At 47.6% G+C, this 26,370-nt stretch overlaps 18 non-coding genes across 18 annotated transcripts; all 18 read right to left on the bottom strand.

The window, feature by feature from the left end:
- Window positions 1-742: 742 nt before the first annotated feature.
- On the bottom strand, window positions 743-933 carry LOC142714270 (U2 spliceosomal RNA). Its single transcript, XR_012870455.1, has one exon. It is a non-coding gene; the product is annotated as a U2 spliceosomal RNA (small nuclear RNA).
- Window positions 934-2,241: 1,308 nt separating this feature from the next.
- On the bottom strand, window positions 2,242-2,432 carry LOC142714269 (U2 spliceosomal RNA). The gene has a single exon (XR_012870454.1). It is a non-coding gene; the product is annotated as a U2 spliceosomal RNA (small nuclear RNA).
- A 1,312-nt stretch (window positions 2,433-3,744) lies between these two features.
- Window positions 3,745-3,935, bottom strand: LOC142714268 (U2 spliceosomal RNA). Its single transcript, XR_012870453.1, has one exon. It is a non-coding gene; the product is annotated as a U2 spliceosomal RNA (small nuclear RNA).
- Window positions 3,936-5,219: 1,284 nt separating this feature from the next.
- On the bottom strand, window positions 5,220-5,410 carry LOC142714267 (U2 spliceosomal RNA). Its single transcript, XR_012870452.1, has one exon. It is a non-coding gene; the product is annotated as a U2 spliceosomal RNA (small nuclear RNA).
- Window positions 5,411-6,702: 1,292 nt separating this feature from the next.
- On the bottom strand, window positions 6,703-6,893 carry LOC142714266 (U2 spliceosomal RNA). The gene has a single exon (XR_012870451.1). It is a non-coding gene; the product is annotated as a U2 spliceosomal RNA (small nuclear RNA).
- Window positions 6,894-8,197: 1,304 nt separating this feature from the next.
- On the bottom strand, window positions 8,198-8,388 carry LOC142714220 (U2 spliceosomal RNA). Its single transcript, XR_012870410.1, has one exon. It is a non-coding gene; the product is annotated as a U2 spliceosomal RNA (small nuclear RNA).
- Window positions 8,389-9,668: 1,280 nt separating this feature from the next.
- Window positions 9,669-9,859, bottom strand: LOC142714265 (U2 spliceosomal RNA). The gene has a single exon (XR_012870450.1). It is a non-coding gene; the product is annotated as a U2 spliceosomal RNA (small nuclear RNA).
- Window positions 9,860-11,151: 1,292 nt separating this feature from the next.
- On the bottom strand, window positions 11,152-11,342 carry LOC142714264 (U2 spliceosomal RNA). The gene has a single exon (XR_012870449.1). It is a non-coding gene; the product is annotated as a U2 spliceosomal RNA (small nuclear RNA).
- A 1,292-nt stretch (window positions 11,343-12,634) lies between these two features.
- On the bottom strand, window positions 12,635-12,825 carry LOC142714262 (U2 spliceosomal RNA). The gene has a single exon (XR_012870448.1). It is a non-coding gene; the product is annotated as a U2 spliceosomal RNA (small nuclear RNA).
- Window positions 12,826-14,113: 1,288 nt separating this feature from the next.
- LOC142714224 (U2 spliceosomal RNA) lies at window positions 14,114-14,304 on the bottom strand. The gene has a single exon (XR_012870414.1). It is a non-coding gene; the product is annotated as a U2 spliceosomal RNA (small nuclear RNA).
- Window positions 14,305-15,608: 1,304 nt separating this feature from the next.
- Window positions 15,609-15,799, bottom strand: LOC142714261 (U2 spliceosomal RNA). Its single transcript, XR_012870447.1, has one exon. It is a non-coding gene; the product is annotated as a U2 spliceosomal RNA (small nuclear RNA).
- Window positions 15,800-17,095: 1,296 nt separating this feature from the next.
- LOC142714259 (U2 spliceosomal RNA) lies at window positions 17,096-17,286 on the bottom strand. Its single transcript, XR_012870445.1, has one exon. It is a non-coding gene; the product is annotated as a U2 spliceosomal RNA (small nuclear RNA).
- Window positions 17,287-18,558: 1,272 nt separating this feature from the next.
- On the bottom strand, window positions 18,559-18,749 carry LOC142714258 (U2 spliceosomal RNA). The gene has a single exon (XR_012870444.1). It is a non-coding gene; the product is annotated as a U2 spliceosomal RNA (small nuclear RNA).
- A 1,304-nt stretch (window positions 18,750-20,053) lies between these two features.
- LOC142714257 (U2 spliceosomal RNA) lies at window positions 20,054-20,244 on the bottom strand. Its single transcript, XR_012870443.1, has one exon. It is a non-coding gene; the product is annotated as a U2 spliceosomal RNA (small nuclear RNA).
- Window positions 20,245-21,532: 1,288 nt separating this feature from the next.
- Window positions 21,533-21,723, bottom strand: LOC142714188 (U2 spliceosomal RNA). Its single transcript, XR_012870381.1, has one exon. It is a non-coding gene; the product is annotated as a U2 spliceosomal RNA (small nuclear RNA).
- A 1,280-nt stretch (window positions 21,724-23,003) lies between these two features.
- On the bottom strand, window positions 23,004-23,194 carry LOC142714256 (U2 spliceosomal RNA). The gene has a single exon (XR_012870442.1). It is a non-coding gene; the product is annotated as a U2 spliceosomal RNA (small nuclear RNA).
- Window positions 23,195-24,509: 1,315 nt separating this feature from the next.
- On the bottom strand, window positions 24,510-24,700 carry LOC142714255 (U2 spliceosomal RNA). The gene has a single exon (XR_012870441.1). It is a non-coding gene; the product is annotated as a U2 spliceosomal RNA (small nuclear RNA).
- Window positions 24,701-25,978: 1,278 nt separating this feature from the next.
- Window positions 25,979-26,169, bottom strand: LOC142714254 (U2 spliceosomal RNA). Its single transcript, XR_012870440.1, has one exon. It is a non-coding gene; the product is annotated as a U2 spliceosomal RNA (small nuclear RNA).
- Window positions 26,170-26,370: the final 201 nt, after the last annotated feature.

Here is a 26,370-nt window from a genome sequence, read left to right as displayed (position 1 = left end):
GTCTTTTTTTTGCACAGCTAGTTGCCTCCAGGAGGCCACAAGAGGGAGACAAGGGACTGCAAAATGGAAAATAGGCATCCACCAACTTTACAGACAACTTCTCCTTGCTCCTACAACCTCCATCCTTGCACAGTTTGTTATTCTTCTAGGTAACATAGTAACAAATCCAAATTGCTGCTCTCTTTGTAGGCAAGCAAGGCTTTGTTGCAACTGCAATTCTTACTTCTTCTTGAAATGTAGGGACGACAGTACATTCCATCACATCCATCTAGTGTACACAGGTAGGTCCATTGTGGCGGGCAGGCGAGCGGGCGGGCTGCTTTATTGGCTGTTTGCTGTTCCCCTACTCCACTCCACTATTTGACTGTTGTGCTGCATCAATCAATCAATCAATCAATCAATCAATCAATCAATCAATCAATCAATCAATCAATCAATCAATCAGTGGCTGGCTCAGGTGCAGCTCTTTAACTTACCTAAAAGGGAGGGCGGAGAGAAGACAAGGAAGGTGAATGAGGTGTTCCAATGTGAAATGCCGGAAACACAGAAACACAGACGGCACACAACAAGAGGTGGCAATCTATTCATTAATTGCATTTAATCAATGAGCTCATTATCACTCATGCATTGTCCAACAGGTGTTGAAATAATGGGATTAAAAGGGGAGATCCCTTCAGAAAGACAGAAACAATAGCAAAGACAAAAAACACTTTTGGAATCTGCTTTTAGTCAACACATAAGGAAAGGGTGCACCGGTCCTGGAAATACTGCAATACCAGGTCAATGCGTGGAGTGGACAGAGCAAGCTCTATTTCCATCTCCCTGTTCTAAAAATCCATTTAATATATGGTCCCCAGATAGGGGACGTATCAGATATTAAACTGATAAGAACAGATACTACACTTGATCTTAGCCAAAAGGCCGAGAAGCGATAACCCGAACGGGCCGCGCGTTGCCCGAGCCTGCCCGATACTGCTGTTCAGCCCTTGCAGCGATTCAGCCTACTTCTAGGCAATTCCATGGGGCCCTGCAGGCTCACACACTCACAGCTACACGGGAGGTGAATAAAGGCCGGAGAGGAAGCCAGACAGGATTTGCTTCTTTTGCTTGCACCACAATGCAGTGCTGAAAGAGGAGGAATCTACATAAAAACGCCTTCCTGGCAACGCCCAAATGCCCTGCTGCCATGCAGATAAACACTGGCAGCGGCAGCAAGTGCATGCCCACAGCCACCCCATGTTCCTTCACACCTTGTATCAGCTGTAATCCAGTCCAGTCCAGTGCTGCCTGCTGAGCAGCACTGACCAACACTGCCTGGGCCCAGGCTTTTATCTCTGAGGCCCCATTATGATGTCAGAAAGCTGGCTCTGGAATCCTGAGGGCTCCACTATGACACGTGCAAAGTTCCGTCTGAACTTTATATAAGACGGTGAGGCTCAGTCAGTCACTCAGTGTTGCCTGAGAGGGCAACACTGCAACAGCCGGCCGCCAGGCTGTCTTTTTTTTGCACAGCTAGTTGCCTCCAGGAGGCCACAAGAGGGAGACAAGGGACTGCAAAATGGAAAATAGGCATCCACCAACTTTACAGACAACTTCTCCTTGCTCCTACAACCTCCATCCTTGCACAGTTTGTTATTCTTCTAGGTAACATAGTAACAAATCCAAATTGCTGCTCTCTTTGTAGGCAAGCAAGGCTTTGTTGCAACTGCAATTCTTACTTCTTCTTGAAATGTAGGGACGACAGTACATTCCATCACATCCATCTAGTGTACACAGGTAGGTCCATTGTGGCGGGCAGGCGAGCGGGCGGGCTGCTTTATTGGCTGTTTGCTGTTCCCCTACTCCACTCCACTATTTGACTGTTGTGCTGCATCAATCAATCAATCAATCAATCAATCAATCAATCAATCAATCAATCAATCAATCAATCAATCAATCAATCAGTGGCTGGCTCAGGTGCAGCTCTTTAACTTACCTAAAAGGGAGGGCGGAGAGAAGACAAGGAAGGTGAATGAGGTGTTCCAATGTGAAATGCCGGAAACACAGAAACACAGACGACACACAACAAGAGGTGGCAATCTATTCATTAATTGCATTTAATCAATGAGCTCATTATCACTCATGCATTGTCCAACAGGTGTTGAAATAATGGGATTAAAAGGGGAGATCCCTTCAGAAAGACAGAAACAATAGCAAAGACAAAAAACACTTTTGGAATCTGCTTTTAGTCAACACATAAGGAAAGGGTGCACCGGTCCTGGAAATACTGCAATACCAGGTCAATGCGTGGAGTGGACAGAGCAAGCTCTATTTCCATCTCCCTGTTCTAAAAATCCATTTAATATATGGTCCCCAGATAGGGGACGTATCAGATATTAAACTGATAAGAACAGATACTACACTTGATCTTAGCCAAAAGGCCGAGAAGCGATAACCCGAACGGGCCGCGCGTTGCCCGAGCCTGCCCGATACTGCTGTTCAGCCCTTGCAGCGATTCAGCCTACTTCTAGGCAATTCCATGGGGCCCTGCAGGCTCACACACTCACAGCTACACGGGAGGTGAATAAAGGCCGGAGAGGAAGCCAGACAGGATTTGCTTCTTTTGCTTGCACCACAATGCAGTGCTGAAAGAGGAGGAATCTACATAAAAACGCCTTCCTGGCAACGCCCAAATGCCCTGCTGCCATGCAGATAAACACTGGCAGCGGCAGCAAGTGCATGCCCACAGCCACCCCATGTTCCTTCACACCTTGTATCAGCTGTAATCCAGTCCAGTCCAGTGCTGCCTGCTGAGCAGCACTGACCAACACTGCCTGGGCCCAGGCTTTTATCTCTGAGGCCCCATTATGATGTCAGAAAGCTGGCTCTGGAATCCTGAGGGCTCCACTATGACACGTGCAAAGTTCCGTCTGAACTTTATATAAGACGGTGAGGCTCAGTCAGTCACTCAGTGTTGCCTGAGAGGGCAACACTGCAACAGCCGGCCGCCAGGCTGTCTTTTTTTTGCACAGCTAGTTGCCTCCAGGAGGCCACAAGAGGGAGACAAGGGACTGCAAAATGGAAAATAGGCATCCACCAACTTTACAGACAACTTCTCCTTGCTCCTACAACCTCCATCCTTGCACAGTTTGTTATTCTTCTAGGTAACATAGTAACAAATCCAAATTGCTGCTCTCTTTGTAGGCAAGCAAGGCTTTGTTGCAACTGCAATTCTTACTTCTTCTTGAAATGTAGGGACGACAGTACATTCCATCACATCCATCTAGTGTACACAGGTAGGTCCATTGTGGCGGGCAGGCGAGCGGGCGGGCTGCTTTATTGGCTGTTTGCTGTTCCCCTACTCCACTCCACTATTTGACTGTTGTGCTGCATCAATCAATCAATCAATCAATCAATCAATCAATCAATCAATCAATCAATCAATCAATCAATCAATCAATCAATCAGTGGCTGGCTCAGGTGCAGCTCTTTAACTTACCTAAAAGGGAGGGCGGAGAGAAGACAAGGAAGGTGAATGAGGTGTTCCAATGTGAAATGCCGGAAACACAGAAACACAGACGACACACAACAAGAGGTGGCAATCTATTCATTAATTGCATTTAATCAATGAGCTCATTATCACTCATGCATTGTCCAACAGGTGTTGAAATAATGGGATTAAAAGGGGAGATCCCTTCAGAAAGACAGAAACAATAGCAAAGACAAAAAACACTTTTGGAATCTGCTTTTAGTCAACACATAAGGAAAGGGTGCACCGGTCCTGGAAATACTGCAATACCAGGTCAATGCGTGGAGTGGACAGAGCAAGCTCTATTTCCATCTCCCTGTTCTAAAAATCCATTTAATATATGGTCCCCAGATAGGGGACGTATCAGATATTAAACTGATAAGAACAGATACTACACTTGATCTTAGCCAAAAGGCCGAGAAGCGATAACCCGAACGGGCCGCGCGTTGCCCGAGCCTGCCCGATACTGCTGTTCAGCCCTTGCAGCGATTCAGCCTACTTCTAGGCAATTCCATGGGGCCCTGCAGGCTCACACACTCACAGCTACACGGGAGGTGAATAAAGGCCGGAGAGGAAGCCAGACAGGATTTGCTTCTTTTGCTTGCACCACAATGCAGTGCTGAAAGAGGAGGAATCTACATAAAAATGCCTTCCTGGCAACGCCCAAATGCCCTGCTGCCATGCAGATAAACACTGGCAGCGGCAGCAAGTGCATGCCCACAGCCACCCCTTGTTCCTTCACACCTTGTATCAGCTGTAATCCAGTCCAGTCCAGTGCTGCCTGCTGAGCAGCACTGACCAACACTGCCTGGGCCCAGGCTTTTATCTCTGAGGCCCCATTATGATGTCAGAAAGCTGGCTCTGGAATCCTGAGGGCTCCACTATGACACGTGCAAAGTTCCGTCTGAACTTTATATAAGACGGTGAGGCTCAGTCAGTCACTCAGTGTTGCCTGAGAGGGCAACACTGCAACAGCCGGCCGCCAGGCTGTCTTTTTTTTGCACAGCTAGTTGCCTCCAGGAGGCCACAAGAGGGAGACAAGGGACTGCAAAATGGAAAATAGGCATCCACCAACTTTACAGACAACTTCTCCTTGCTCCTACAACCTCCATCCTTGCACAGTTTGTTATTCTTCTAGGTAACATAGTAACAAATCCAAATTGCTGCTCTCTTTGTAGGCAAGCAAGGCTTTGTTGCAACTGCAATTCTTACTTCTTCTTGAAATGTAGGGACGACAGTACATTCCATCACATCCATCTAGTGTACACAGGTAGGTCCATTGTGGCGGGCAGGCGAGCGGGCGGGCTGCTTTATTGGCTGTTTGCTGTTCCCCTACTCCACTCCACTATTTGACTGTTGTGCTGCATCAATCAATCAATCAATCAATCAATCAATCAATCAATCAATCAATCAGTGGCTGGCTCAGGTGCAGCTCTTTAACTTACCTAAAAGGGAGGGCGGAGAGAAGACAAGGAAGGTGAATGAGGTGTTCCAATGTGAAATGCCGGAAACACAGAAACACAGACGACACACAACAAGAGGTGGCAATCTATTCATTAATTGCATTTAATCAATGAGCTCATTATCACTCATGCATTGTCCAACAGGTGTTGAAATAATGGGATTAAAAGGGGAGATCCCTTCAGAAAGACAGAAACAATAGCAAAGACAAAAAACACTTTTGGAATCTGCTTTTAGTCAACACATAAGGAAAGGGTGCACCGGTCCTGGAAATACTGCAATACCAGGTCAATGCGTGGAGTGGACAGAGCAAGCTCTATTTCCATCTCCCTGTTCTAAAAATCCATTTAATATATGGTCCCCAGATAGGGGACGTATCAGATATTAAACTGATAAGAACAGATACTACACTTGATCTTAGCCAAAAGGCCGAGAAGCGATAACCCGAACGGGCCGCGCGTTGCCCGAGCCTGCCCGATACTGCTGTTCAGCCCTTGCAGCGATTCAGCCTACTTCTAGGCAATTCCATGGGGCCCTGCAGGCTCACACACTCACAGCTACACGGGAGGTGAATAAAGGCCGGAGAGGAAGCCAGACAGGATTTGCTTCTTTTGCTTGCACCACAATGCAGTGCTGAAAGAGGAGGAATCTACATAAAAACGCCTTCCTGGCAACGCCCAAATGCCCTGCTGCCATGCAGATAAACACTGGCAGCGGCAGCAAGTGCATGCCCACAGCCACCCCTTGTTCCTTCACACCTTGTATCAGCTGTAATCCAGTCCAGTCCAGTGCTGCCTGCTGAGCAGCACTGACCAACACTGCCTGGGCCCAGGCTTTTATCTCTGAGGCCCCATTATGATGTCAGAAAGCTGGCTCTGGAATCCTGAGGGCTCCACTATGACACGTGCAAAGTTCCGTCTGAACTTTATATAAGACGGTGAGGCTCAGTCAGTCACTCAGTGTTGCCTGAGAGGGCAACACTGCAACAGCCGGCCGCCAGGCTGTCTTTTTTTTGCACAGCTAGTTGCCTCCAGGAGGCCACAGGAGGGAGACAAGGGACTGCAAAATGGAAAATAGGCATCCACCAACTTTACAGACAACTTCTCCTTGCTCCTACAACCTCCATCCTTGCACAGTTTGTTATTCTTCTAGGTAACATAGTAACAAATCCAAATTGCTGCTCTCTTTGTAGGCAAGCAAGGCTTTGTTGCAACTGCAATTCTTACTTCTTCTTGAAATGTAGGGACGACAGTACATTCCATCACATCCATCTAGTGTACACAGGTAGGTCCATTGTGGCGGGCAGGCGAGCGGGCGGGCTGCTTTATTGGCTGTTTGCTGTTCCCCTACTCCACTCCACTATTTGACTGTTGTGCTGCATCAATCAATCAATCAATCAATCAATCAATCAATCAATCAATCAATCAATCAATCAGTGGCTGGCTCAGGTGCAGCTCTTTAACTTACCTAAAAGGGAGGGCGGAGAGAAGACAAGGAAGGTGAATGAGGTGTTCCAATGTGAAATGCCGGAAACACAGAAACACAGACGACACACAACAAGAGGTGGCAATCTATTCATTAATTGCATTTAATCAATGAGCTCATTATCACTCATGCATTGTCCAACAGGTGTTGAAATAATGGGATTAAAAGGGGAGATCCCTTCAGAAAGACAGAAACAATAGCAAAGACAAAAAACACTTTTGGAATCTGCTTTTAGTCAACACATAAGGAAAGGGTGCACCGGTCCTGGAAATACTGCAATACCAGGTCAATGCGTGGAGTGGACAGAGCAAGCTCTATTTCCATCTCCCTGTTCTAAAAATCCATTTAATATATGGTCCCCAGATAGGGGACGTATCAGATATTAAACTGATAAGAACAGATACTACACTTGATCTTAGCCAAAAGGCCGAGAAGCGATAACCCGAACGGGCCGCGCGTTGCCCGAGCCTGCCCGATACTGCTGTTCAGCCCTTGCAGCGATTCAGCCTACTTCTAGGCAATTCCATGGGGCCCTGCAGGCTCACACACTCACAGCTACACGGGAGGTGAATAAAGGCCGGAGAGGAAGCCAGACAGGATTTGCTTCTTTTGCTTGCACCACAATGCAGTGCTGAAAGAGGAGGAATCTACATAAAAACGCCTTCCTGGCAACGCCCAAATGCCCTGCTGCCATGCAGATAAACACTGGCAGCGGCAGCAAGTGCATGCCCACAGCCACCCCTTGTTCCTTCACACCTTGTATCAGCTGTAATCCAGTCCAGTCCAGTGCTGCCTGCTGAGCAGCACTGACCAACACTGCCTGGGCCCAGGGGCCCAGGCTTTTATCTCTGAGGCCCCATTATGATGTCAGAAAGCTGGCTCTGGAATCCTGAGGGCTCCACTATGACACGTGCAAAGTTCCGTCTGAACTTTATATAAGACGGTGAGGCTCAGTCAGTCACTCAGTGTTGCCTGAGAGGGCAACACTGCAACAGCCGGCCGCCAGGCTGTCTTTTTTTTGCACAGCTAGTTGCCTCCAGGAGGCCACAAGAGGGAGACAAGGGACTGCAAAATGGAAAATAGGCATCCACCAACTTTACAGACAACTTCTCCTTGCTCCTACAACCTCCATCCTTGCACAGTTTGTTATTCTTCTAGGTAACATAGTAACAAATCCAAATTGCTGCTCTCTTTGTAGGCAAGCAAGGCTTTGTTGCAACTGCAATTCTTACTTCTTCTTGAAATGTAGGGACGACAGTACATTCCATCACATCCATCTAGTGTACACAGGTAGGTCCATTGTGGCGGGCAGGCGAGCGGGCGGGCTGCTTTATTGGCTGTTTGCTGTTCCCCTACTCCACTCCACTATTTGACTGTTGTGCTGCATCAATCAATCAATCAATCAATCAATCAATCAATCAATCAATCAATCAATCAATCAATCAGTGGCTGGCTCAGGTGCAGCTCTTTAACTTACCTAAAAGGGAGGGCGGAGAGAAGACAAGGAAGGTGAATGAGGTGTTCCAATGTGAAATGCCGGAAACACAGAAACACAGACGACACACAACAAGAGGTGGCAATCTATTCATTAATTGCATTTAATCAATGAGCTCATTATCACTCATGCATTGTCCAACAGGTGTTGAAATAATGGGATTAAAAGGGGAGATCCCTTCAGAAAGACAGAAACAATAGCAAAGACAAAAAACACTTTTGGAATCTGCTTTTAGTCAACACATAAGGAAAGGGTGCACCGGTCCTGGAAATACTGCAATACCAGGTCAATGCGTGGAGTGGACAGAGCAAGCTCTATTTCCATCTCCCTGTTCTAAAAATCCATTTAATATATGGTCCCCAGATAGGGGACGTATCAGATATTAAACTGATAAGAACAGATACTACACTTGATCTTAGCCAAAAGGCTGAGAAGCGATAACCCGAACGGGCCGCGCGTTGCCCGAGCCTGCCCGATACTGCTGTTCAGCCCTTGCAGCGATTCAGCCTACTTCTAGGCAATTCCATGGGGCCCTGCAGGCTCACACACTCACAGCTACACGGGAGGTGAATAAAGGCCGGAGAGGAAGCCAGACAGGATTTGCTTCTTTTGCTTGCACCACAATGCAGTGCTGAAAGAGGAGGAATCTACATAAAAACGCCTTCCTGGCAACGCCCAAATGCCCTGCTGCCATGCAGATAAACACTGGCAGCGGCAGCAAGTGCATGCCCACAGCCACCCCTTGTTCCTTCACACCTTGTATCAGCTGTAATCCAGTCCAGTCCAGTGCTGCCTGCTGAGCAGCACTGACCAACACTGCCTGGGCCCAGGCTTTTATCTCTGAGGCCCCATTATGATGTCAGAAAGCTGGCTCTGGAATCCTGAGGGCTCCACTATGACACGTGCAAAGTTCCGTCTGAACTTTATATAAGACGGTGAGGCTCAGTCAGTCACTCAGTGTTGCCTGAGAGGGCAACACTGCAACAGCCGGCCGCCAGGCTGTCTTTTTTTTGCACAGCTAGTTGCCTCCAGGAGGCCACAAGAGGGAGACAAGGGACTAAAAAATGGAAAATAGGCATCCACCAACTTTACAGACAACTTCTCCTTGCTCCTACAACCTCCATCCTTGCACAGTTTGTTATTCTTCTAGGTAACATAGTAACAAATCCAAATTGCTGCTCTCTTTGTAGGCAAGCAAGGCTTTGTTGCAACTGCAATTCTTACTTCTTCTTGAAATGTAGGGACGACAGTACATTCCATCACATCCATCTAGTGTACACAGGTAGGTCCATTGTGGCGGGCAGGCGAGCGGGCGGGCTGCTTTATTGGCTGTTTGCTGTTCCCCTACTCCACTCCACTATTTGACTGTTGTGCTGCATCAATCAATCAATCAATCAATCAATCAATCAATCAATCAATCAGTGGCTGGCTCAGGTGCAGCTCTTTAACTTACCTAAAAGGGAGGGCGGAGAGAAGACAAGGAAGGTGAATGAGGTGTTCCAATGTGAAATGCCGGAAACACAGAAACACAGACGACACACAACAAGAGGTGGCAATCTATTCATTAATTGCATTTAATCAATGAGCTCATTATCACTCATGCATTGTCCAACAGGTGTTGAAATAATGGGATTAAAAGGGGAGATCCCTTCAGAAAGACAGAAACAATAGCAAAGACAAAAAACACTTTTGGAATCTGCTTTTAGTCAACATATAAGGAAAGGGTGCACCGGTCCTGGAAATACTGCAATACCAGGTCAATGCGTGGAGTGGACAGAGCAAGCTCTATTTCCATCTCCCTGTTCTAAAAATCCATTTAATATATGGTCCCCAGATAGGGGACGTATCAGATATTAAACTGATAAGAACAGATACTACACTTGATCTTAGCCAAAAGGCCGAGAAGCGATAACCCGAACGGGCCGCGCGTTGCCCGAGCCTGCCCGATACTGCTGTTCAGCCCTTGCAGCGATTCAGCCTACTTCTAGGCAATTCCATGGGGCCCTGCAGGCTCACACACTCACAGCTACACGGGAGGTGAATAAAGGCCGGAGAGGAAGCCAGACAGGATTTGCTTCTTTTGCTTGCACCACAATGCAGTGCTGAAAGAGGAGGAATCTACATAAAAACGCCTTCCTGGCAACGCCCAAATGCCCTGCTGCCATGCAGATAAACACTGGCAGCGGCAGCAAGTGCATGCCCACAGCCACCCCTTGTTCCTTCACACCTTGTATCAGCTGTAATCCAGTCCAGTCCAGTGCTGCCTGCTGAGCAGCACTGACCAACACTGCCTGGGCCCAGGCTTTTATCTCTGAGGCCCCATTATGATGTCAGAAAGCTGGCTCTGGAATCCTGAGGGCTCCACTATGACACGTGCAAAGTTCCGTCTGAACTTTATATAAGACAGTGAGGCTCAGTCAGTCACTCAGTGTTGCCTGAGAGGGCAACACTGCAACAGCCGGCCGCCAGGCTGTCTTTTTTTTGCACAGCTAGTTGCCTCCAGGAGGCCACAAGAGGGAGACAAGGGACTGCAAAATGGAAAATAGGCATCCACCAACTTTACAGACAACTTCTCCTTGCTCCTACAACCTCCATCCTTGCACAGTTTGTTATTCTTCTAGGTAACATAGTAACAAATCCAAATTGCTGCTCTCTTTGTAGGCAAGCAAGGCTTTGTTGCAACTGCAATTCTTACTTCTTCTTGAAATGTAGGGACGACAGTACATTCCATCACATCCATCTAGTGTACACAGGTAGGTCCATTGTGGCGGGCAGGCGAGCGGGCGGGCTGCTTTATTGGCTGTTTGCTGTTCCCCTACTCTACTCCACTATTTGACTGTTGTGCTGCATCAATCAATCAATCAATCAATCAATCAATCAATCAATCAATCAATCAATCAATCAGTGGCTGGCTCAGGTGCAGCTCTTTAACTTACCTAAAAGGGAGGGCGGAGAGAAGACAAGGAAGGTGAATGAGGTGTTCCAATGTGAAATGCCGGAAACACAGAAACACAGACGACACACAACAAGAGGTGGCAATCTATTCATTAATTGCATTTAATCAATGAGCTCATTATCACTCATGCATTGTCCAACAGGTGTTGAAATAATGGGATTAAAAGGGGAGATCCCTTCAGAAAGACAGAAACAATAGCAAAGACAAAAAACACTTTTGGAATCTGCTTTTAGTCAACACATAAGGAAAGGGTGCACCGGTCCTGGAAATACTGCAATACCAGGTCAATGCGTGGAGTGGACAGAGCAAGCTCTATTTCCATCTCCCTGTTCTAAAAATCCATTTAATATATGGTCCCCAGATAGGGGACGTATCAGATATTAAACTGATAAGAACAGATACTACACTTGATCTTAGCCAAAAGGCCGAGAAGCGATAACCCGAACGGGCCGCGCGTTGCCCGAGCCTGCCCGATACTGCTGTTCAGCCCTTGCAGCGATTCAGCCTACTTCTAGGCAATTCCATGGGGCCCTGCAGGCTCACACACTCACAGCTACACGGGAGGTGAATAAAGGCCGGAGAGGAAGCCAGACAGGATTTGCTTCTTTTGCTTGCACCACAATGCAGTGCTGAAAGAGGAGGAATCTACATAAAAACGCCTTCCTGGCAACGCCCAAATGCCCTGCTGCCATGCAGATAAACACTGGCAGCGGCAGCAAGTGCATGCCCACAGCCACCCCTTGTTCCTTCACACCTTGTATCAGCTGTAATCCAGTCCAGTCCAGTGCTGCCTGCTGAGCAGCACTGACCAACACTGCCTGGGCCCAGGCTTTTATCTCTGAGGCCCCATTATGATGTCAGAAAGCTGGCTCTGGAATCCTGAGGGCTCCACTATGACACGTGCAAAGTTCCGTCTGAACTTTATATAAGACGGTGAGGCTCAGTCAGTCACTCAGTGTTGCCTGAGAGGGCAACACTGCAACAGCCGGCCGCCAGGCTGTCTTTTTTTTGCACAGCTAGTTGCCTCCAGGAGGCCACAAGAGGGAGACAAGGGACTGCAAAATGGAAAATAGGCATCCACCAACTTTACAGACAACTTCTCCTTGCTCCTACAACCTCCATCCTTGCACAGTTTGTTATTCTTCTAGGTAACATAGTAACAAATCCAAATTGCTGCTCTCTTTGTAGGCAAGCAAGGCTTTGTTGCAACTGCAATTCTTACTTCTTCTTGAAATGTAGGGACGACAGTACATTCCATCACATCCATCTAGTGTACACAGGTAGGTCCATTGTGGCGGGCAGGCGAGCGGGCGGGCTGCTTTATTGGCTGTTTGCTGTTCCCCTACTCCACTCCACTATTTGACTGTTGTGCTGCATCAATCAATCAATCAATCAATCAATCAATCAATCAATCAATCAATCAATCAATCAGTGGCTGGCTCAGGTGCAGCTCTTTAACTTACCTAAAAGGGAGGGCGGAGAGAAGACAAGGAAGGTGAATGAGGTGTTCCAATGTGAAATGCCGGAAACACAGAAACACAGACGACACACAACAAGAGGTGGCAATCTATTCATTAATTGCATTTAATCAATGAGCTCATTATCACTCATGCATTGTCCAACAGGTGTTGAAATAATGGGATTAAAAGGGGAGATCCCTTCAGAAAGACAGAAACAATAGCAAAGACAAAAAACACTTTTGGAATCTGCTTTTAGTCAACACATAAGGAAAGGGTGCACCGGTCCTGGAAATACTGCAATACCAGGTCAATGCGTGGAGTGGACAGAGCAAGCTCTATTTCCATCTCCCTGTTCTAAAAATCCATTTAATATATGGTCCCCAGATAGGGGACGTATCAGATATTAAACTGATAAGAACAGATACTACACTTGATCTTAGCCAAAAGGCCGAGAAGCGATAACCCGAACGGGCCGCGCGTTGCCCGAGCCTGCCCGATACTGCTGTTCAGCCCTTGCAGCGATTCAGCCTACTTCTAGGCAATTCCATGGGGCCCTGCAGGCTCACACACTCACAGCTACACGGGAGGTGAATAAAGGCCGGAGAGGAAGCCAGACAGGATTTGCTTCTTTTGCTTGCACCACAATGCAGTGCTGAAAGAGGAGGAATCTACATAAAAATGCCTTCCTGGCAACGCCCAAATGCCCTGCTGCCATGCAGATAAACACTGGCAGCGGCAGCAAGTGCATGCCCACAGCCACCCCTTGTTCCTTCACACCTTGTATCAGCTGTAATCCAGTCCAGTCCAGTGCTGCCTGCTGAGCAGCACTGACCAACACTGCCTGGGCCCAGGCTTTTATCTCTGAGGCCCCATTATGATGTCAGAAAGCTGGCTCTGGAATCCTGAGGGCTCCACTATGACACGTGCAAAGTTCCGTCTGAACTTTATATAAGACGGTGAGGCTCAGTCAGTCACTCAGTGTTGCCTGAGAGGGCAACACTGCAACAGCCGGCCGCCAGGCTGTCTTTTTTTTGCACAGCTAGTTGCCTCCAGGAGGCCACAAGAGGGAGACAAGGGACTGCAAAATGGAAAATAGGCATCCACCAACTTTACAGACAACTTCTCCTTGCTCCTACAACCTCCATCCTTGCACAGTTTGTTATTCTTCTAGGTAACATAGTAACAAATCCAAATTGCTGCTCTCTTTGTAGGCAAGCAAGGCTTTGTTGCAACTGCAATTCTTACTTCTTCTTGAAATGTAGGGACGACAGTACATTCCATCACATCCATCTAGTGTACACAGGTAGGTCCATTGTGGCGGGCAGGCGAGCGGGCGGGCTGCTTTATTGGCTGTTTGCTGTTCCCCTACTCCACTCCACTATTTGACTGTTGTGCTGCATCAATCAATCAATCAATCAATCAATCAATCAATCAATCAATCAATCAATCAGTGGCTGGCTCAGGTGCAGCTCTTTAACTTACCTAAAAGGGAGGGCGGAGAGAAGACAAGGAAGGTGAATGAGGTGTTCCAATGTGAAATGCCGGAAACACAGAAACACAGACGACACACAACAAGAGGTGGCAATCTATTCATTAATTGCATTTAATCAATGAGCTCATTATCACTCATGCATTGTCCAACAGGTGTTGAAATAATGGGATTAAAAGGGGAGATCCCTTCAGAAAGACAGAAACAATAGCAAAGACAAAAAACACTTTTGGAATCTGCTTTTAGTCAACACATAAGGAAAGGGTGCACCGGTCCTGGAAATACTGCAATACCAGGTCAATGCGTGGAGTGGACAGAGCAAGCTCTATTTCCATCTCCCTGTTCTAAAAATCCATTTAATATATGGTCCCCAGATAGGGGACGTATCCGATATTAAACTGATAAGAACAGATACTACACTTGATCTTAGCCAAAAGGCCGAGAAGCGATAACCCGAACGGGCCGCGCGTTGCCCGAGCCTGCCCGATACTGCTGTTCAGCCCTTGCAGCGATTCAGCCTACTTCTAGGCAATTCCATGGGGCCCTGCAGGCTCACACACTCACAGCTACACGGGAGGTGAATAAAGGCCGGAGAGGAAGCCAGACAGGATTTGCTTCTTTTGCTTGCACCACAATGCAGTGCTGAAAGAGGAGGAATCTACATAAAAACGCCTTCCTGGCAACGCCCAAATGCCCTGCTGCCATGCAGATAAACACTGGCAGCGGCAGCAAGTGCATGCCCACAGCCACCCCTTGTTCCTTCACACCTTGTATCAGCTGTAATCCAGTCCAGTCCAGTGCTGCCTGCTGAGCAGCACTGACCAACACTGCCTGGGCCCAGGCTTTTATCTCTGAGGCCCCATTATGATGTCAGAAAGCTGGCTCTGGAATCCTGAGGGCTCCACTATGACACGTGCAAAGTTCCGTCTGAACTTTATATAAGACGGTGAGGCTCAGTCAGTCACTCAGTGTTGCCTGAGAGGGCAACACTGCAACAGCCGGCCGCCAGGCTGTCTTTTTTTTGCACAGCTAGTTGCCTCCAGGAGGCCACAAGAGGGAGACAAGGGACTGCAAAATGGAAAATAGGCATCCACCAACTTTACAGACAACTTCTCCTTGCTCCTACAACCTCCATCCTTGCACAGTTTGTTATTCTTCTAGGTAACATAGTAACAAATCCAAATTGCTGCTCTCTTTGTAGGCAAGCAAGGCTTTGTTGCAACTGCAATTCTTACTTCTTCTTGAAATGTAGGGACGACAGTACATTCCATCACATCCATCTAGTGTACACAGGTAGGTCCATTGTGGCGGGCAGGCGAGCGGGCGGGCTGCTTTATTGGCTGTTTGCTGTTCCCCTACTCCACTCCACTATTTGACTGTTGTGCTGCATCAATCAATCAATCAATCAATCAATCAATCAATCAATCAATCAATCAATCAATCAATCAATCAATCAGTGGCTGGCTCAGGTGCAGCTCTTTAACTTACCTAAAAGGGAGGGCGGAGAGAAGACAAGGAAGGTGAATGAGGTGTTCCAATGTGAAATGCCGGAAACACAGAAACACAGACGACACACAACAAGAGGTGGCAATCTATTCATTAATTGCATTTAATCAATGAGCTCATTATCACTCATGCATTGTCCAACAGGTGTTGAAATAATGGGATTAAAAGGGGAGATCCCTTCAGAAAGACAGAAACAATAGCAAAGACAAAAAACACTTTTGGAATCTGCTTTTAGTCAACACATAAGGAAAGGGTGCACCGGTCCTGGAAATACTGCAATACCAGGTCAATGCGTGGAGTGGACAGAGCAAGCTCTATTTCCATCTCCCTGTTCTAAAAATCCATTTAATATATGGTCCCCAGATAGGGGACGTATCAGATATTAAACTGATAAGAACAGATACTACACTTGATCTTAGCCAAAAGGCCGAGAAGCGATAACCCGAACGGGCCGCGCGTTGCCCGAGCCTGCCCGATACTGCTGTTCAGCCCTTGCAGCGATTCAGCCTACTTCTAGGCAATTCCATGGGGCCCTGCAGGCTCACACACTCACAGCTACACGGGAGGTGAATAAAGGCCGGAGAGGAAGCCAGACAGGATTTGCTTCTTTTGCTTGCACCACAATGCAGTGCTGAAAGAGGAGGAATCTACATAAAAACGCCTTCCTGGCAACGCCCAAATGCCCTGCTGCCATGCAGATAAACACTGGCAGTGGCAGCAAGTGCATGCCCACAGCCACCCCTTGTTCCTTCACACCTTGTATCAGCTGTAATCCAGTCCAGTCCAGTGCTGCCTGCTGAGCAGCACTGACCAACACTGCCTGGGCCCAGGCTTTTATCTCTGAGGCCCCATTATGATGTCAGAAAGCTGGCTCTGGAATCCTGAGGGCTCCACTATGACACGTGCAAAGTTCCGTCTGAACTTTATATAAGACGGTGAGGCTCAGTCAGTCACTCAGTGTTGCCTGAGAGGGCAACACTGCAACAGCCGGCCGCCAGGCTGTCTTTTTTTTGCACAGCTAGTTGCCTCCAGGAGGCCACAAGAGGGAGACAAGGGACTGCAAAATGGAAAATAGGCATCCACCAACTTTACAGACAACTTCTCCTTGCTCCTACAACCTCCATCCTTGCACAGTTTGTTATTCTTCTAGGTAACATAGTAACAAATCCAAATTGCTGCTCTCTTTGTAGGCAAGCAAGGCTTTGTTGCAACTGCAATTCTTACTTCTTCTTGAAATGTAGGGACGACAGTACATTCCATCACATCCATCTAGTGTACACAGGTAGGTCCATTGTGGCGGGCAGGCGAGCGGGCGGGCTGCTTTATTGGCTGTTTGCTGTTCCCCTACTCCACTCCACTATTTGACTGTTGTGCTGCATCAATCAATCAATCAATCAATCAATCAATCAATCAATCAATCAATCAAGCAATCAATCAGTGGCTGGCTCAGGTGCAGCTCTTTAACTTACCTAAAAGGGAGGGCGGAGAGAAGACAAGGAAGGTGAATGAGGTGTTCCAATGTGAAATGCCGGAAACACAGAAACACAGACGACACACAACAAGAGGTGGCAATCTATTCATTAATTGCATTTAATCAATGAGCTCATTATCACTCATGCATTGTCCAACAGGTGTTGAAATAATGGGATTAAAAGGGGAGATCCCTTCAGAAAGACAGAAACAATAGCAAAGACAAAAAACACTTTTGGAATCTGCTTTTAGTCAACACATAAGGAAAGGGTGCACCGGTCCTGGAAATACTGCAATACCAGGTCAATGCGTGGAGTGGACAGAGCAAGCTCTATTTCCATCTCCCTGTTCTAAAAATCCATTTAATATATGGTCCCCAGATAGGGGACGTATCAGATATTAAACTGATAAGAACAGATACTACACTTGATCTTAGCCAAAAGGCCGAGAAGCGATAACCCGAACGGGCCGCGCGTTGCCCGAGCCTGCCCGATACTGCTGTTCAGCCCTTGCAGCGATTCAGCCTACTTCTAGGCAATTCCATGGGGCCCTGCAGGCTCACACACTCACAGCTACACGGGAGGTGAATAAAGGCCGGAGAGGAAGCCAGACAGGATTTGCTTCTTTTGCTTGCACCACAATGCAGTGCTGAAAGAGGAGGAATCTACATAAAAACGCCTTCCTGGCAACGCCCAAATGCCCTGCTGCCATGCAGATAAACACTGGCAGCGGCAGCAAGTGCATGCCCACAGCCACCCCTTGTTCCTTCACACCTTGTATCAGCTGTAATCCAGTCCAGTCCAGTGCTGCCTGCTGAGCAGCACTGACCAACACTGCCTGGGCCCAGGCTTTTATCTCTGAGGCCCCATTATGATGTCAGAAAGCTGGCTCTGGAATCCTGAGGGCTCCACTATGACACGTGCAAAGTTCCGTCTGAACTTTATATAAGACGGTGAGGCTCAGTCAGTCACTCAGTGTTGCCTGAGAGGGCAACACTGCAACAGCCGGCCGCCAGGCTGTCTTTTTTTTGCACAGCTAGTTGCCTCCAGGAGGCCACAAGAGGGAGACAAGGGACTGCAAAATGGAAAATAGGCATCCACCAACTTTACAGACAACTTCTCCTTGCTCCTACAACCTCCATCCTTGCACAGTTTGTTATTCTTCTAGGTAACATAGTAACAAATCCAAATTGCTGCTCTCTTTGTAGGCAAGCAAGGCTTTGTTGCAACTGCAATTCTTACTTCTTCTTGAAATGTAGGGACGACAGTACATTCCATCACATCCATCTAGTGTACACAGGTAGGTCCATTGTGGCGGGCAGGCGAGCGGGCGGGCTGCTTTATTGGCTGTTTGCTGTTCCCCTACTCCACTCCACTATTTGACTGTTGTGCTGCATCAATCAATCAATCAATCAATCAATCAATCAATCAGTGGCTGGCTCAGGTGCAGCTCTTTAACTTACCTAAAAGGGAGGGCGGAGAGAAGACAAGGAAGGTGAATGAGGTGTTCCAATGTGAAATGCCGGAAACACAGAAACACAGACGACACACAACAAGAGGTGGCAATCTATTCATTAATTGCATTTAATCAATGAGCTCATTATCACTCATGCATTGTCCAACAGGTGTTGAAATAATGGGATTAAAAGGGGAGATCCCTTCAGAAAGACAGAAACAATAGCAAAGACAAAAAACACTTTTGGAATCTGCTTTTAGTCAACACATAAGGAAAGGGTGCACCGGTCCTGGAAATACTGCAATACCAGGTCAATGCGTGGAGTGGACAGAGCAAGCTCTATTTCCATCTCCCTGTTCTAAAAATCCATTTAATATATGGTCCCCAGATAGGGGACGTATCAGATATTAAACTGATAAGAACAGATACTACACTTGATCTTAGCCAAAAGGCCGAGAAGCGATAACCCGAACGGGCCGCGCGTTGCCCGAGCCTGCCCGATACTGCTGTTCAGCCCTTGCAGCGATTCAGCCTACTTCTAGGCAATTCCATGGGGCCCTGCAGGCTCACACACTCACAGCTACACGGGAGGTGAATAAAGGCCGGAGAGGAAGCCAGACAGGATTTGCTTCTTTTGCTTGCACCACAATGCAGTGCTGAAAGAGGAGGAATCTACATAAAAACGCCTTCCTGGCAACGCCCAAATGCCCTGCTGCCATGCAGATAAACACTGGCAGCGGCAGCAAGTGCATGCCCACAGCCACCCCTTGTTCCTTCACACCTTGTATCAGCTGTAATCCAGTCCAGTCCAGTGCTGCCTGCTGAGCAGCACTGACCAACACTGCCTGGGCCCAGGCTTTTATCTCTGAGGCCCCATTATGATGTCAGAAAGCTGGCTCTGGAATCCTGAGGGCTCCACTATGACACGTGCAAAGTTCCGTCTGAACTTTATATAAGACGGTGAGGCTCAGTCAGTCACTCAGTGTTGCCTGAGAGGGCAACACTGCAACAGCCGGCCGCCAGGCTGTCTTTTTTTTGCACAGCTAGTTGTCTCCAGGAGGCCACAAGAGGGAGACAAGGGACTGCAAAATGGAAAATAGGCATCCACCAACTTTACAGACAACTTCTCCTTGCTCCTACAACCTCCATCCTTGCACAGTTTGTTATTCTTCTAGGTAACATAGTAACAAATCCAAATTGCTGCTCTCTTTGTAGGCAAGCAAGGCTTTGTTGCAACTGCAATTCTTACTTCTTCTTGAAATGTAGGGACGACAGTACATTCCATCACATCCATCTAGTGTACACAGGTAGGTCCATTGTGGCGGGCAGGCGAGCGGGCGGGCTGCTTTATTGACTGTTTGCTGTTCCCCTACTCCACTCCACTATTTGACTGTTGTGCTGCATCAATCAATCAATCAATCAATCAATCAATCAATCAATCAATCAATCAATCAATCAATCAATCAATCAGTGGCTGGCTCAGGTGCAGCTCTTTAACTTACCTAAAAGGGAGGGCAGAGAGAAGACAAGGAAGGTGAATGAGGTGTTCCAATGTGAAATGCCGGAAACACAGAAACACAGACGACACACAACAAGAGGTGGCAATCTATTCATTAATTGCATTTAATCAATGAGCTCATTATCACTCATGCATTGTCCAACAGGTGTTGAAATAATGGGATTAAAAGGGGAGATCCCTTCAGAAAGACAGAAACAATAGCAAAGACAAAAAACACTTTTGGAATCTGCTTTTAGTCAACACATAAGGAAAGGGTGCACCGGTCCTGGAAATACTGCAATACCAGGTCAATGCGTGGAGTGGACAGAGCAAGCTCTATTTCCATCTCCCTGTTCTAAAAATCCATTTAATATATGGTCCCCAGATAGGGGACGTATCAGATATTAAACTGATAAGAACAGATACTACACTTGATCTTAGCCAAAAGGCCGAGAAGCGATAACCCGAACGGGCCGCGCGTTGCCCGAGCCTGCCCGATACTGCTGTTCAGCCCTTGCAGCGATTCAGCCTACTTCTAGGCAATTCCATGGGGCCCTGCAGGCTCACACACTCACAGCTACACGGGAGGTGAATAAAGGCCGGAGAGGAAGCCAGACAGGATTTGCTTCTTTTGCTTGCACCACAATGCAGTGCTGAAAGAGGAGGAATCTACATAAAAACGCCTTCCTGGCAACGCCCAAATGCCCTGCTGCCATGCAGATAAACACTGGCAGTGGCAGCAAGTGCATGCCCACAGCCACCCCTTGTTCCTTCACACCTTGTATCAGCTGTAATCCAGTCCAGTCCAGTGCTGCCTGCTGAGCAGCACTGACCAACACTGCCTGGGCCCAGGCTTTTATCTCTGAGGCCCCATTATGATGTCAGAAAGCTGGCTCTGGAATCCTGAGGGCTCCACTATGACACGTGCAAAGTTCCGTCTGAACTTTATATAAGACGGTGAGGCTCAGTCAGTCACTCAGTGTTGCCTGAGAGGGCAACACTGCAACAGCCGGCCGCCAGGCTGTCTTTTTTTTGCACAGCTAGTTGCCTCCAGGAGGCCACAAGAGGGAGACAAGGGACTGCAAAATGGAAAATAGGCATCCACCAACTTTACAGACAACTTCTCCTTGCTCCTACAACCTCCATCCTTGCACAGTTTGTTATTCTTCTAGGTAACATAGTAACAAATCCAAATTGCTGCTCTCTTTGTAGGCAAGCAAGGCTTTGTTGCAACTGCAATTCTTACTTCTTCTTGAAATGTAGGGACGACAGTACATTCCATCACATCCATCTAGTGTACACAGGTAGGTCCATTGTGGCGGGCAGGCGAGCGGGCGGGCTGCTTTATTGGCTGTTTGCTGTTCCCCTACTCCACTCCACTATTTGACTGTTGTGCTGCATCAATCAATCAATCAATCAATCAATCAATCAATCAATCAATCAATCAATCAGTGGCTGGCTCAGGTGCAGCTCTTTAACTTACCTAAAAGGGAGGGCGGAGAGAAGACAAGGAAGGTGAATGAGGTGTTCCAATGTGAAATGCCGGAAACACAGAAACACAGACGACACACAACAAGAGGTGGCAATCTATTCATTAATTGCATTTAATCAATGAGCTCATTATCACTCATGCATTGTCCAACAGGTGTTGAAATAATGGGATTAAAAGGGGAGATCCCTTCAGAAAGACAGAAACAATAGCAAAGACAAAAAACACTTTTGGAATCTGCTTTTAGTCAACACATAAGGAAAGGGTGCACCGGTCCTGGAAATACTGCAATACCAGGTCAATGCGTGGAGTGGACAGAGCAAGCTCTATTTCCATCTCCCTGTTCTAAAAATCCATTTAATATATGGTCCCCAGATAGGGGACATATCAGATATTAAACTGATAAGAACAGATACTACACTTGATCTTAGCCAAAAGGCCGAGAAGCGATAACCCGAACGGGCCGCGCGTTGCCCGAGCCTGCCCGATACTGCTGTTCAGCCCTTGCAGCGATTCAGCCTACTTCTAGGCAATTCCATGGGGCCCTGCAGGCTCACACACTCACAGCTACACGGGAGGTGAATAAAGGCCGGAGAGGAAGCCAGACAGGATTTGCTTCTTTTGCTTGCACCACAATGCAGTGCTGAAAGAGGAGGAATCTACATAAAAACGCCTTCCTGGCAACGCCCAAATGCCCTGCTGCCATGCAGATAAACACTGGCAGCGGCAGCAAGTGCATGCCCACAGCCACCCCTTGTTCCTTCACACCTTGTATCAGCTGTAATCCAGTCCAGTCCAGTGCTGCCTGCTGAGCAGCACTGACCAACACTGCCTGGGCCCAGGCTTTTATCTCTGAGGCCCCATTATGATGTCAGAAAGCTGGCTCTGGAATCCTGAGGGCTCCACTATGACACGTGCAAAGTTCCGTCTGAACTTTATATAAGACGGTGAGGCTCAGTCAGTCACTCAGTGTTGCCTGAGAGGGCAACACTGCAACAGCCGGCCGCCAGGCTGTCTTTTTTTTGCACAGCTAGTTGCCTCCAGGAGGCCACAAGAGGGAGACAAGGGACTGCAAAATGGAAAATAGGCATCCACCAACTTTACAGACAACTTCTCCTTGCTCCTACAACCTCCATCCTTGCACAGTTTGTTATTCTTCTAGGTAACATAGTAACAAATCCAAATTGCTGCTCTCTTTGTAGGCAAGCAAGGCATTGTTGCAACTGCAATTCTTACTTCTTCTTGAAATGTAGGGACGACAGTACATTCCATCACATCCATCTAGTGTACACAGGTAGGTCCATTGTGGCGGGCAGGCGAGCGGGCGGGCTGCTTTATTGGCTGTTTGCTGTTCCCCTACTCCACTCCACTATTTGACTGTTGTGCTGCATCAATCAATCAATCAATCAATCAATCAATCAATCAATCAATCAGTGGCTGGCTCAGGTGCAGCTCTTTAACTTACCTAAAAGGGAGGGCGGAGAGAAGACAAGGAAGGTGAATGAGGTGTTCCAATGTGAAATGCCGGAAACACAGAAACACAGACGACACACAACAAGAGGTGGCAATCTATTCATTAATTGCATTTAATCAATGAGCTCATTATCACTCATGCATTGTCCAACAGGTGTTGAAATAATGGGATTAAAAGGGGAGATCCCTTCAGAAAGACAGAAACAATAGCAAAGACAAAAAACACTTTTGGAATCTGCTTTTAGTCAACACATAAGGAAAGGGTGCACCGGTCCTGGAAATACTGCAATACCAGGTCAATGCGTGGAGTGGACAGAGCAAGCTCTATTTCCATCTCCCTGTTCTAAAAATCCATTTAATATATGGTCCCCAGATAGGGGACGTATCAGATATTAAACTGATAAGAACAGATACTACACTTGATCTTAGCCAAAAGGCCGAGAAGCGATAACCCGAACGGGCCGCGCGTTGCCCGAGCCTGCCCGATACTGCTGTTCAGCCCTTGCAGCGATTCAGCCTACTTCTAGGCAATTCCATGGGGCCCTGCAGGCTCACACACTCACAGCTACACGGGAGGTGAATAAAGGCCGGAGAGGAAGCCAGACAGGATTTGCTTCTTTTGCTTGCACCACAATGCAGTGCTGAAAGAGGAGGAATCTACATAAAAACGCCTTCCTGGCAACGCCCAAATGCCCTGCTGCCATGCAGATAAACACTGGCAGCGGCAGCAAGTGCATGCCCACAGCCACCCCTTGTTCCTTCACACCTTGTATCAGCTGTAATCCAGTCCAGTCCAGTGCTGCCTGCTGAGCAGCACTGACCAACACTGCCTGGGCCCAGGCTTTTATCTCTGAGGCCCCATTATGATGTCAGAAAGCTGGCTCTGGAATCCTGAGGGCTCCACTATGACACGTGCAAAGTTCCGTCTGAACTTTATATAAGACGGTGAGGCTCAGTCAGTCACTCAGTGTTGCCTGAGAGGGCAACACTGCAACAGCCGGCCGCCAGGCTGTCTTTTTTTTGCACAGCTAGTTGCCTCCAGGAGGCCACAAGAGGGAGACAAGGGACTGCAAAATGGAAAATAGGCATCCACCAACTTTACAGACAACTTCTCCTTGCTCCTACAACCTCCATCCTTGCACAGTTTGTTATTCTTCTAGGTAACATAGTAACAAATCCAAATTGCTGCTCTCTTTGTAGGCAAGCAAGGCTTTGTTGCAACTGCAATTCTTACTTCTTCTTGAAATGTAGGGACGACAGTACATTCCATCACATCCATCTAGTGTACACAGGTAGGTCCATTGTGGCGGGCAGGCGAGCGGGCGGGCTGCTTTATTGGCTGTTTGCTGTTCCCCTACTCCACTCCACTATTTGACTGTTGTGCTGCATCAATCAATCAATCAATCAATCAATCAATCAATCAATCAATCAATCAATCAATCATCAATCAATCAATCAATCAATCAGTGGCTGGCTCAGGTGCAGCTCTTTAACTTACCTAAAAGGGAGGGCGGAGAGAAGACAAGGAAGGTGAATGAGGTGTTCCAATGTGAAATGCCGGAAACACAGAAACACAGACGACACACAACAAGAGGTGGCAATCTATTCATTAATTGCATTTAATCAATGAGCTCATTATCACTCATGCATTGTCCAACAGGTGTTGAAATAATGGGATTAAAAGGGGAGATCCCTTCAGAAAGACAGAAACAATAGCAAAGACAAAAAACACTTTTGGAATCTGCTTTTAGTCAACACATAAGGAAAGGGTGCACCGGTCCTGGAAATACTGCAATACCAGGTCAATGCGTGGAGTGGACAGAGCAAGCTCTATTTCCATCTCCCTGTTCTAAAAATCCATTTAATATATGGTCCCCAGATAGGGGACGTATCAGATATTAAACTGATAAGAACAGATACTACACTTGATCTTAGCCAAAAGGCCGAGAAGCGATAACCCGAACGGGCCGCGCGTTGCCCGAGCCTGCCCGATACTGCTGTTCAGCCCTTGCAGCGATTCAGCCTACTTCTAGGCAATTCCATGGGGCCCTGCAGGCTCACACACTCACAGCTACACGGGAGGTGAATAAAGGCCGGAGAGGAAGCCAGACAGGATTTGCTTCTTTTGCTTGCACCACAATGCAGTGCTGAAAGAGGAGGAATCTACATAAAAACGCCTTCCTGGCAACGCCCAAATGCCCTGCTGCCATGCAGATAAACACTGGCAGCGGCAGCAAGTGCATGCCCACAGCCACCCCTTGTTCCTTTACACCTTGTATCAGCTGTAATCCAGTCCAGTCCAGTGCTGCCTGCTGAGCAGCACTGACCAACACTGCCTGGGCCCAGGCTTTTATCTCTGAGGCCCCATTATGATGTCAGAAAGCTGGCTCTGGAATCCTGAGGGCTCCACTATGACACGTGCAAAGTTCCGTCTGAACTTTATATAAGACGGTGAGGCTCAGTCAGTCACTCAGTGTTGCCTGAGAGGGCAACACTGCAACAGCCGGCCGCCAGGCTGTCTTTTTTTTGCACAGCTAGTTGCCTCCAGGAGGCCACAAGAGGGAGACAAGGGACTGCAAAATGGAAAATAGGCATCCACCAACTTTACAGACAACTTCTCCTTGCTCCTACAACCTCCATCCTTGCACAGTTTGTTATTCTTCTAGGTAACATAGTAACAAATCCAAATTGCTGCTCCCTTTGTAGGCAAGCAAGGCTTTGTTGCAACTGCAATTCTTACTTCTTCTTGAAATGTACGGACGACAGTACATTCCATCACATCCATCTAGTGTACACAGGTAGGTCCCATTGTGGCGGGCAGGCGAGCGGGCGGGCTGCTTTATTGGCTGTTTGCTGTTCCCCTACTCCACTCCACTATTTGACTGTTGTGCTGCATCAATCAATCAATCAATCAATCAATCAATCAATCAATCAGTGGCTGGCTCAGGTGCAGCTCTTTAACTTACCTAAAAGGGAGGGCGGAGAGAAGACAAGGAAGGTGAATGAGGTGTTCCAATGTGAAATGCCGGAAACACAGAAACACAGACGACACACAACAAGAGGTGGCAATCTATTCATTAATTGCATTTAATCAATGAGCTCATTATCACTCATGCATTGTCCAACAGGTGTTGAAAATAATGGGATTAAAAGGGGAGATCCCTTCAGAAAGACAGAAACAATAGCAAAGACAAAAAACACTTTTGGAATCTGCTTTTAGTCAACACATAAGGAAAGGGTGCACCGGTCCTGGAAATACTGCAATACCAGGTCAATGCGTGGAGTGGACAGAGCAAGCTCTATTTCCATCTCCCTGTTCTAAAAATCCATTTAATATATGGTCCCCAGATAGGGGACGTATCAGATATTAAACTGATAAGAACAGATACTACACTTGATCTTAGCCAAAAGGCCGAGAAGCGATAACCCGAACGGGCCGCGCGTTGCCCGAGCCTGCCCGATACTGCTGTTCAGCCCTTGCAGCGATTCAGCCTACTTCTAGGCAATTCCATGGGGCCCTGCAGGCTCACACACTCACAGCTACACGGGAGGTGAATAAAGGCCGGAGAGGAAGCCAGACAGGATTTGCTTCTTTTGCTTGCACCACAATGCAGTGCTGAAAGAG

This window comes from Rhinoderma darwinii, unplaced genomic scaffold (assembly GCF_050947455.1).
Source record: "Rhinoderma darwinii isolate aRhiDar2 unplaced genomic scaffold, aRhiDar2.hap1 Scaffold_4416, whole genome shotgun sequence".
Classification (NCBI taxonomy): Eukaryota; Metazoa; Chordata; class Amphibia; order Anura; family Rhinodermatidae; genus Rhinoderma; species Rhinoderma darwinii.
Note: the sequence above shows the minus strand (reverse complement) of the source record. Positions and strands in the feature narration are given on the sequence as shown.